The sequence below is a fragment of the Rhynchophorus ferrugineus genome, unplaced genomic scaffold (genome assembly GCF_030347505.1).
Source record: "Rhynchophorus ferrugineus isolate W39M unplaced genomic scaffold, kcgeb_rfMv2 rfM6, whole genome shotgun sequence".
Classification (NCBI taxonomy): Eukaryota; Metazoa; Arthropoda; class Insecta; order Coleoptera; family Curculionidae; genus Rhynchophorus; species Rhynchophorus ferrugineus.
Window position 1 is genome coordinate 45,311,903 of NW_027472585.1, and position 9,438 is coordinate 45,321,340.

Below are 9,438 nucleotides of genomic sequence, written 5' to 3' on the forward strand. Positions count from 1 at the left end.
CTTAAATGCCTTAGGCATTGTCAGGGTACTGTATGTCTTAGATATTGTCAACTGTTAAAACAACAGGTAAATGGATTTAGTAAAATCTCTTAGCAAAATGTCGTCACTGCTACTAACTCATCCAGGCTCCTCCTGTTGTTCTGAGTAATGTCCGATTAAATAAATACGGATAAACATGTAATATAAACATATAAAATATGAATAAACATGCAGACCTACGTTATGTGATACGTGATAAGAAATAAACAAGCAAATATAATCTAGAAAATTGTATCAATCTATCATTTTGTAAACTGATACACGTACTGTACATTCCCATCAGTGGCGTTATGGATTAGAATATTAAAAACATTGATGCTCATATAAAATAGACGTCCTTGAGGATGACAACAATTCAGAACGTAAAAAACATCAAGTCAAGAAATCAATGCCAATAAAATTACTATCTATAAATATATGTTATAGGCCGACAACGTTTCTGGTTCAGCAGCTATAAAAAATATATCAAAAGAAAGTTTATAAACAATGAAACGGTTTCAAAAAATAAACTGTATATGGAAAAAATATTGATTAAAGAATAGGAATGATGGTAGGTAGTTTTGAAAGATTATTTTGGGATAACTCGACGGATTTACTTTACTTCAAATAAGTTATTTCTGAAAAACAAAAAAAAATGAATTCGAAAGGAAATTGACGTTTGAAATAGTGTGATTTTATATGCTTGCCAAAGTAGTGCAAATGTGTGCGTTAGGTAGCTTTTATGAGCACGAGCTTTTTTATATATATTATTTTAATAATTTTGTGTTATAATTAAATATTTTAATGTATATCAATAGTGTGAGGTTCTCTAATATAATTATACTTTGATTAAAAACTCCGAACAAGTCGTGTATTTTCGTTTACAATGCAGAAAAATGTTAGAGAAATGTGGTTAAATGTTGCAAGACGGGAACTAACCGGCATACGTTGCAAATCGGTAATTCATTGCTGTTGTACCCTCCTTATGTAAGTATTTACTATTTTAACAACCTTTCATTGTGTCTAACATGATTTCGAAGTAAATAACACTGGATAAAATTTGAGGTTAGGCCTCATTTGTTTTGTTTATTTTGTATGCGTCTCTGTTAATATTTTTGTTCTTTTTTCAGAGTCCAAATAATATGAAAAATTATAATGTGACGCGTTTAATCTGGCAAATGTGGTGAAGTCAGCATATCCTACAAAATTTGAAGAAGAAAACGGGCTTCTAGCAGTAATGAACGGCTCTATGTTAAAAATATTAATTAAATACAGGCCTTTAACAAGTATCAATCAGATACATCATGGTTAGATTATAGAAAGCTCTTATCGATTGTTATAATAGTCAATATTTACATCTAACAGTTCGATAATTTATACGTCACTAGGCTAAGGGTAAATGTAACATATCTGATGTACTGATCAAATCTACGTATGTATGTATTATGACAGTCAGAAGTTTTAATCGTTTTGAAAAATACTTGTATATAAACAATGTAGGAACCCAAATGTTGTTATCGAAATCACATCATCTTTAGTTACTAATTAAGAGCCAATGAAGCTTCATAGCCATAAAATCTACCTAGTTTTAAGTGATTGTAGAGATTAATAGTAAGTTAGTCCATAACGACTAGTAGCAATGTTTTGATGATCCAACAAAATTGGTTTTAAGATCCTTTCTTGGGTTCCTGGTGCTGATCCAGAGGATCAGTGTTAATTTTCTGTAGCCTGGAATGTTCCGGGCGAGATAGGCTTTACTGAATTTGTGGACAAAGTACCTTTTAATATCAAATTTCGTATTATTTAGAATACGAACATGGGCACCAATATGAAAGCTAAAAACTCATCTTTAGTATTTAAAATTTATATAAACCCTTCAACAGAAGACACACCAAAAAAAAAGGCTGATTTAGATACACATTTAGGGTAATTAAAATCGATTGATATCCTTATTGCATCATTGATTGTTGCGTCACCGCGTCCACACAATGACTAATAAAAATCAAAGAACTAATTAAATATTTATAAGATGCTAATTAACTGCCCATTGACAGTAGAATGTGCCTCCGGCTATCAATTGAATAAGGTGTTTCATTGCGGTAAAGCGTGTACGGTACACTTCTTTATATTTGAAGCTCACACGCTGCGGCCTACACCCAAAAAAACCGGGAATTTGTCGATATAAAAAAATGGTGAAAGCAGCGTTAAAAATAAACAGTTATATGGTCACCGAAATTATTGATCATAGTAAGCTTAGCCGCAGTGGTCAAGGCAAGGGGCTTATATTGCTGCAAGAGTGTAAAATCTGTCAAGGCAAATGATCCCAGTCACGCCAGTAACCAGGCTGGGTAAGATCGGACGTCTTCTGGGATGATCTCCATGTCGGCCACTCGCCAGGCTTAAAAGTCGAAGACCGTGGTTAAGCAGTAGGTCCAGTACAGATAAAGCTGCAGGCTCCAACATTTAGAAGTTCTAGTCCAACACTAGACTTCATTAGAATCAAAATAATATCATAAAATATCCGAAAATAGTTAGAATTCTTGGATTTTATCAAAAACAGTGACTCCAATGGCCATTGACGAAACGGACATGAACAAGAAATCTATAGTAAAAATAAAATCACAAAGATCTGAAAATAACTTATCTATGACTAAGCTCTATGACGCTATAAACAATATAGATCTGAGTAGGAAAGGCACAAAAAATCTATTATAATAAAACAGGCTTGTCAATCATCTTAATTACCTGGGCCAGGCAGAATATAAGTAGACAGATATATTGAATTGGCTAGGTGCAATTTAGTTTAAAAAAATAGTTGACGAAATATGATTCGAAAAAGGAAACGTAACAAATGATTTTGTAATATAACAATATTCGGGCATATAAAAACATATATGCGTGAAAAAACATATCTTCTCAAGTACTTTTATGGAAATATTTTTTATTGCTCAAAGTGGGAGCACTATAGGTCAAGAACAAAGAGGGTAAGTAATAAAATTGTAAGAGTAATTCAAGAAATATACAGGATGAATACCAATGGTGGTGGTGGGAACCCAAATAGACAAAATAGAACTCCATATAGGGTAATTATCTGGTTATAATAGAAATAGAAAACAATCGAAGCCAGAAGATGGAAATAAATACAAGTATTGAGAAAACCAGTTTTCGCTATGAAATATCGAGCAAAACTAAAACGGAAGTGGGCAAAACAATTTACAGACCAAACCTAACTTTCGGTAGTGAGACGCGAGTATTGTCCAAGAGACAGTGAGATAAAAGTAATATATAAACAGCAGAAATTGAAAAACAACAACAAAGTTGGACAGGATGAGAAGTACAGATAGAAGAAAATACCTCAATCTTGAATCAGTGGAAGAGTATATAGAACAGAGACAATTCAGTTGGTGGGCACAGTTACCATGTATATATGAGAATATGGGAAGTAAGGACCGAGAGGAGAAAGGACAACCCGTGATGAATGTATCAGAGAAATACTACTAGAAAAGATGAAAAAATCCGACCCAAACAGACTGAGTAGAGACAGAAAAAAATGGAAGGAATTTACATATGAAGAAAGAGAGAATAGACAATAAACGTAACACACCTACACCATTAAATAAAAATATAGGAAAAGCAGATGAGTACTGAAAAGAAGTACCAACGCTTTCAACGTGTCGATTGTCAAGGCAAAGACAGATAACATCGAAAACCCCCTAACTGTATATTTTAAATACAGTTTTCTAAATGCGGAGTTGGTTAATACTACCTGTTAAATATTCATCACGAGTACAAATACAGTAACATGCTGATTAAACATTATTCAACAATGAGTTTGACAACAAAATTATCAAAAAGTGAAAGTGGTTCAAAAACACATCGGGTACCACATGAATATAATGAAAAAACGCACCATTATGGAAAAAATGCTATATAAAAATATTTTTAGGATATAACCCATTGCGACCAAGCACATTTGCCGACGACACAGTTATCATGGCCAAAGATGTATTTCTGTCTAAGGCTGTAGAAAAAGTAGAAGTAGCTATCAACAAGATCTACAAATGGACTAGAGATGGAAAATACAGCTTAATAGCTCCAAATCTATCCATGCTAATTTTGCGTTGCGGCGAAATGACAAAAACCTAATTATATCACTTGACGGATGCCCAATTCCTCAAGCAGAATCAGCTGAATACTTCAGAATACATCTCGATGGCAGCTTAAATTGGAAACATTACATTAGATCCAACGCAGTCAAACCAACCAAAGAAATAGCTACACGATGACCTCGAAATCAAATGCATACACGAACTGATGAAGATATCGTCTTAAAACATGAAATAAGGTTGCTAAATCACAGAATTTTTTAATATTTCAGAACGTGGGAGCAATACAGCTACTGAACCACACGTAGGAAATCAGAAGATTGAAGCGAACCAAACCGCAATACATACTGATGTATTAATCCCGTACTCGCCTTGCTTGCATTGAGCAACTACAACAGTAATAATAAAATAATTTGTAAAGTAAGATTGTACTAAGCATATATAATGTAACATGTACTGCATCCAAGTAATTGTTTTATTGTTTTAGAAGTTGGTATTTGGTACAAGCCGCCAAAATTATTTAAATTAAAATGTTGTCGCTACTGTTGCTGATGTCTAGACCAATCACGAAGCATCCACCATTTCCTATAAACATATTTCCGACAGGCATGCCCCATCCAGGGTCCATGTTATGTCACGAATAAACACTCTCTACTCGTCGGAATTTTAACTTTTAATACACATCAATATAACGACAAATCAATCATTAAAAAACGATTAGATGATCACAGATTATTTATTTATTATCAAAGTAAGCTCCGACCTGAAAAAAAAAACGTTTAATTTAAGAGGGAAACACGATATTTTGTGTCGTTCATCACTCAGCCAACAAGCTTAATCCGCCAAGATTATCGAATTACGTCGAATCCGAACACGCAGAAATCTTCATCACTATTTTTTTGCTCTCATGTCATAATAATCGAATAATCTATCTCTGGAGATTAGTTGATTTTAATTGACCCAGAATTACGGGATGAGTTAATTAAAAATAACCAGATAATGTTTGCGTCCTCGATTTCAAAGTAAATAGCAATGAATTAGATGCAAATTGCAACTGCAAATAATGCTAGATAATTGCCTACAATAGAGTAAGGTCGTGCATGGTATACTTATAGCCCGTCCAATAAAAGAACCAACGAAAATCATAGGCAACTTCGCATATGTTGCTAATTACCGTTTGAAAAAATTTAATACTCGATTTGGGTTAGTAGTAGTGGGTTATGTTGCCAAATGTCTGCAATATTCTTCAAATTAGCAGTTTGTATATGTCAGAGTCAAAATACTACTATACCAGTTACAATGATTCAGACTTGTCTGTCGAATGAAAAGTGAACGAATTCGTCACAGACAAAATCATAGAAAGTGATCTGAGAAATAGGAGACTAATACTGTCCGAGGCCAGAGCAGTCGCGGCCGACTGTCAGCTGTGGTGAAATTTACTGAATAATGTTTAGAGTCCAACGGGATAGGAATTGATGATAACGATGAAACGAGGGTTTATAACAAACACAATTACCACCATATATAAGAATATAAAAGAATGAAATGACAAAAACCTAGATGGAAATATTGAAAAGGAAAAATTAAAAGACCGAATTGACATTGCTCTTATCTAAAAAAAAACCTTTTAACATCAAGACCATTACTGGAACTTTTGAACGTTTGGAGCATGATTCTAAATCTGTTCAAGGTAATGAAATATTAAAAAAGTTGGACAAACTAAATACTTGTTAGATAACCCTCGTAAAAGGCATGACTCAGCTATCTATGACCTTTTTATATTGGATTTATTTTAGGTATTTAATATAAAATAATTTTGAATAAAAAAACATTACTTTCGTTCGTAAAAAGTTAATTGGTATCAGCCATTGTGTATGAGAGGACCCAAGACAACATACAATATGCTATTTAAATTATCGCTGTAAATAATTCATGGTAGACCTTGACTTGTTTAGAAAACAATTTAAGTGGAATGGCAGCAAAAATGAAATTTTAAAATGTGAGGACAACTAAAAGTCAACAACGAAAACTGATAAACTCGCTGGCCCGTACGCAGCATTATACACCAGATCCCATACGATATTTTAATATATCGGTTACAATATTAACTAGATATTACTCTGAAATGTTATAGAAAAGATATAGACAGTTGCTTTTGAATTAGAAAAAAAATGACGCTATCACTTAAAAGCGCCATTTTTTATTGGCCACAAAACTGTACAGATGACATTTGACATATCATATCAAGCGCAGTACTATTGTCAGTGTCGCAGCGATATTTGGTTCAGAAATACACCAACACACCGTTATATCGTTCAGAATATGGAACGGTAGTAATCAAAAATGCAAGTACATTAATCCAGATTCTAAAAATGTATTCCCCTTGTTTCAATGCTTAAATACAGCTCGGCTTTCTTTTTGGCTCCACACCAAAGCAGGGAATGATTGAGCAGTACAATGGACTGTTTTATATTAAAATAAAATTGTGACTTTAATATTAATCATCCGATGAATTTTTCGATACTTTTAAACGTACACGTTATATTATATATAGTTATTAAACCGACATATAAAAAGACATAGCCTGAAACATTAACTCTAAAAATAAATATATATTGCTCAAAGCCATGAAGCAGAAAAGGTTGAATTCATCATCATAGCTCAGCTGCTCATTGTTCTCTATCGAACAAGCAATTACCTATCCAAAAAGAATGAAATCCTATTTGAAGACAACAGGAAATCAAACACTTCAAAACCCAAGCAACACTAAAACAAGGAGGTCGTTTAAGGTAATAAGTAGAAATGCTCAGCAGAACCTTGGAAGAAATAACACCCCGATATTGAATAAGCTCAAGAATACATAAGAATAATAACCACTCAAACTGGTACAAAAGGTGTCTTTTTTTTATTATGTATACTATTGGATGTTGGAATTAATTCATAGCGTTCATCGACGTTATGAATCAAACACTAAATTTTAAAAAATCGGCGAAATTAAATAACGCTTTAAAATAAAGTACCTAAAAATACATAGGGTTATCTTAAATAATGTTCTTCAGTTTAAATGACCACAAAACCAAGCGCAGTAACACTTTCAAACATTTTATCGACAAAAAATGACGTAATAAGAAACACTTAATCAAGAAAAAAAGTTACAGGCTTAAATTATGCATAATGTATCCAAGTATTATATACAAAGGCTACTCTGAAAAAAAAATCAACGATTTTTACAACTAGACTCCCCAGAGAAATGTATTAATTCATCCGAGAATTATCAACAGATCATTCTCAGAATCTCCAAATAATTTTATTTGAAACCTTTGAATGGTTTTTGAGAAAAAAATCTCCATAATATTCATTTTCAGCGCGTTTGGATGTCTACCCACCCCCACTTAACACGCGGCAAATCTGATGCAATATGAGAATTATTTCAGCCATACAATCAATAAGCCATACAGGACCAACACAAATAAATTTCAGAGTTTATACGAACCACACTATGCTTCTAGGATCGAAAACCAAACTTCCGAGGTATAAAACTTCCGCAACAAAAATTTTAAAAAGAGAGAGAGAACTTCTGTCGACATATAATATGAACTGAAACTATTTTATAATATGTATATAGTGATAAATGTAATTTCGCCAAAGCAGCTAGTGGTTAACTAATAGTTCAAATTTGATAAAATATATTTACGAATATATAAAATATTAAGCGTGAAAAATAATCCTAGAGCATTAAATTAAAACTTTGTCATTATAAATGTCTCCCAAGGCAACTTTTCAGTGATTTCATTTCCTTTTTGTTCTCGCCGAAAAAAGAAATTCAGTTTTAAGGGAAAACATTTTCGTCATTAAAAAATGGGAAAAGGTGAATCCAGACATGTGGGATTCCAGAAGTGATGCAATATTGGCAGCATTTTCACAAACAGCCAGAGTTCAATTAAACAGGAAAAAATCTATATTTCTGTATGATCAATATAATTTTTAAATATTATTTTAATTAATTAATATAAAGGAATAAAAAATGCAAAACATATTGTAAAAGCGTACACGTTAAACCATGAACCGCGTTGAATCTGTGTTAGAATCCAAGCTAAATGCATAACAGTTAAAATCATGAATGAAACTTATATTTACCTGCAATCAAAACGTCCTATTCTTTAATATTTTCGTTTTCCTTTTTGAAAAACGTTAAAAACATTCAGAAAACTAACCTCAAAACCTGTATTAAACACGCAGCAAATAACTAAAATCAATACTACTGGAACACCGTCAAGCCATGCCAACTGTACACTGAAATATTTTAAATCAGTGAGAAAGGCCTACTTCGTTTTGAACGAACCCTACTAATAATAGAAGCGAGAAAGAAAAAGGACTATGATTGGTTGGTTCATTCCGCGCATGCGAATTAGTAACAGAGGTTCTTATAAGTTTGGTTAATGTGCCTGAAGATTATTGTGAGGTTTTCAGGAAATTAAGGAAAACCTAACAAGTACTGCTTAAGACAGCAAGAAACCAGTGATTGATCTAAAGACCATAATTTCGTCAATTATTCCGTTACCCTTATTATACCATTAGGCTTCCATTCAATTTCTATACTATTTCCAGGATGAGTTAGGAATTAAGATAAGGTCACACCGCTGACATTACCGAACATTGGGTTTTTGAAAATGTCTAAGTCCAAATAACTAATATAATAAGAAAATTCCAGTAAGTAACTAAAATCTTCCTAAGAACTCTTTAGTTGTCTCGTAGAGAGAGTTAACTTTATATATTATTCTCAGCACGATGGACCCCCCCAAATTCCTGGACATGAAGGCAGTAGTACACCATTTTGCAAGAGGTTAGATTTCTATATGTTGATATTACTGTCACCATCTAAAGTATGTAGCATAAGATATGTTGTCTGCAGTTGACAACGAGTGTATGGATACTGACACAGTTGCAGGAAATATCTTTAAGGAAAAAGTTATTGCATAAGAGTATTCATTCCTCAAAAAAAAAAACAATATATGAGACATGCTTTTGAAATATGAAGGTGCATCATGCGAATACGAAGAGGTTATTACATCAGAACCATAGAAGAATTGTATCATATAAACATAAAGTGCTCTCATTTAGATGTTTTTTTTTATGATATATATTTGACAGGCAAATGGTATGCTTCTTGTTTTTATTTACATTCATAGTCTAGTACATACCATTAGAATTCTGAATTTAAATATGTTATTTGATTAAAAACTTTTATCGGTAAATTTAAACAGCAGGATGTAAAAGTTTATACATTGATAGAGGCTTAACTTTGTTTAAATTA

General features: G+C 32.7%; 1 protein-coding gene and 1 long non-coding RNA gene across 4 annotated transcripts in view; one reads left to right on the forward strand and one right to left on the reverse strand.

Annotated features, from left to right (window-relative positions):
- Positions 1–8,457, reverse strand: part of LOC143198113 (proton-coupled amino acid transporter-like protein pathetic) — a 31,936-nt gene extending 23,479 nt beyond the window's left edge. Inside the window, exon 1 of one of the 2 annotated variants that reach the window (XM_076407127.1) lies at positions 8,339–8,457. The gene's annotated coding sequence lies outside the window, so the exon portion shown is untranslated. Of the gene's footprint in view, positions 1–8,261 lie in introns of both variants that reach the window. The other variant, XM_076407126.1, reaches the window with a different exon arrangement.
- Positions 8,458–8,540: 83 nt separating this feature from the next.
- Positions 8,541–9,182, forward strand: LOC143198127 (uncharacterized). Of its 2 annotated transcripts, none has more exons than XR_013006162.1 (3): positions 8,541–8,834; positions 8,909–9,007; positions 9,067–9,182. It is a non-coding gene; the product is annotated as an uncharacterized LOC143198127 (long non-coding RNA). The 2 variants fall into 2 exon arrangements; XR_013006164.1 differs by having other exon boundaries at positions 9,073–9,182.
- The last annotated feature ends 256 nt before the right edge of the window (positions 9,183–9,438 follow it).